This window comes from Copadichromis virginalis, linkage group LG10 (assembly GCF_057382275.1).
Source record: "Copadichromis virginalis isolate Kocher_CV1m ecotype Utaka linkage group LG10, C_Virginalis_male_GT1.1, whole genome shotgun sequence".
Taxonomy (NCBI): domain Eukaryota; kingdom Metazoa; phylum Chordata; class Actinopteri; order Cichliformes; family Cichlidae; genus Copadichromis; species Copadichromis virginalis.
In genome coordinates, this window is record NC_140627.1 from 7,048,949 (window position 1) to 7,051,208 (window position 2,260).

The 2,260-nt window shown below is 36.3% G+C and overlaps 1 long non-coding RNA gene across 1 annotated transcript; it reads right to left on the reverse strand.

Moving 5' to 3' along the window:
• Nucleotides 1–325: 325 nt before the first annotated feature.
• Nucleotides 326–1,518, reverse strand: LOC146699752 (uncharacterized). The gene is made up of 2 exons (XR_014922654.1): nt 1,161–1,518; nt 326–574 (listed from the first exon to the last, which is right to left on the reverse strand). It is a non-coding gene; the product is annotated as an uncharacterized LOC146699752 (long non-coding RNA).
• Nucleotides 1,519–2,260: the final 742 nt, after the last annotated feature.

The window sequence follows — 2,260 nt, forward strand, 5'->3', positions numbered from 1 at the left end:
CAGCAAATCCAGCATGTCCAAATTAACACTGTCGGATTTGATTTCAACACTATTAAAGTGTCTGTATGGGTCCACACCAGAAAGTGTTAATTTAACTCTTTTTGGAGAGTTGGTACGTTAACTCTGATTTAGTGTTAAACACCAAATCTGTCTGGAGTTGATAATTTAACACTTGGTGTTAAGAGTTTATATATTAACTCTCAAAGAGTATTTTAGTTTAACTACGTAAGAGTTATCTTCTAATTCATTCTAAAAAGCGGGAATTTTACTGTTCTGAACTTCTAGAAATTTTTTTTGGAAATAAACATTTACTAAAAAGATGCAATGGTTTTTGAAAAACATTTATTCTGAACTGTGCACCACAATTTCAAAACATCTTCTGAAAGATGTAACAGCATACATGTTCTCACTTTCATTAGAATTTTGTTTATCAAAAGGTCTGACATGGTAAATGCAAATAACAGCATTCTCATCACTTATTTCTTCAATACAATATGCATGTCCTTCATTCATCCCTTTGTGGAACTTCAACGCACTTCTGCTCTCCCCCATATTCCATCTTCACAAGCATATCCTGTGCGGAGATTGAATAAAAATTAGTTGACGCTAATTAATGGCACAAATAATCCAGTAAACAATTGCAGCACAGAAAAAAAAAAAGGAATCCTCTTTGAGCCATTACTTGTGTAAAGTATTTTCCCAAAAGACAAGGACACAGGCAACAGGTAATACTGAACTAAATGTAAAACCTCAACCTTTTTCATTTTTACCTAAACCGTGTGCACAAAACTCTGGAGGGATCTATGCTAACGTAGAATCCAGTCAGGACGTCAGCTACTGCCGTTTGCTCGTTTTTTTTTTATTTTTATGGGCGATCGTTTTCAGGCTTCAAGTAGCACCATTATACCAACATTTCACATTCTAGACATTGTTTTAGGTGTATTTGACCAAAAGTTTGACTGAAAATTCACATGCAAGCTTTTTTCAAGGCTGTGGTATTTGCCCGCAAACAATACCTTTCAGCTAGCTAAAACAGAATATTATGCTATCAGCGAGCAACATGGCTAATGCCTTTCACACAGCTTTGTCTCAACTCCAAAGAGCCACAGAAGTAAAAGCTCATAATAATAATTGAAACAATCGTTGAAAAAATGACTTACCAAGCATGGCAAACAACTCAAATATGTAGAGCAAAATGTTCTGAAACGGCTGCACTTCAGCTTCGATTGGAGCCGTGCTGGGGGCGGAGTCTGTGAATTTACTCTGTTGGTGTCATAGCCCCTCTAGGAGTTCAGAGTTAAGAGGTCAAGAGTTAATGTTTCCATTGTAACACCTCCAGATTTGACAGAGAAAGACTCATTTTTAACACTCGATTTTAACTACTATCATTTTACACCTCAGAGTTACATTAAAAGAATGTGACTCTGCTTAGAGTAAAATTAACTCTACTTTTGCAAGAAGACTATTAACACCAAAAAATTTAACACTTTTGAATTTGCTGTGTAAGACAATCACTGAATTAATGTAAGCTAAGAATGCTACTACGCTTATTGCTTTCTCAAATGTCAAATTACTTTGAAACACATGAACGTCTGATTTTGTATTTACGACAGCAGTTAAACACACCATACTAGCACCAAGCTCAACCCTCACTTGGCCTGTCCGGCGTCACCGGTTGGGCATCTTCTTTGTTCATCGATACCGTGAAAACCGTTACAAAAAAAGTTACAATTCTTTTCTGAAAAAGCATTTTTATTTTTGTATATAAATAAATGTTGATGTTGTGCTATGGGATTGTTTGTTTCAATTTTACTTATAATGTACCAAATCACTACAACAGGCGGCTCAAGACGATGCCATCCAGAGTAAGGATCTTGTTAGCCACAGTGTTTCTAAGATTTTTACGCCCCGTCACAATAACCTCAGTTCTATCTGAACTTAGAAGCAGAAAATTAAAGCTCATTATGTGTCTAAGACATCCCGGCGGTTTAACCAATAAAAGCGGGTATCATATGCATAGCAGTGAAAATGTATGCTATGCTATGCCTTCTAAAGCGCGTATAATGTAAACAAAACTGGTCTTTGCACAGAAGCCTGTGGAGCTTCATAATTAACCTCAGTGTGTGAAGAGGACTCTCCATTTAATAATAGCTGTAATAACATGTTATGGCCAACGGTGTTAAACGCTGCACTTGGGTCTAGCAGGGAAGATTTCAACTTTTCAATATGAATGAAGGCTGAAAACTGATTAGATTAATGT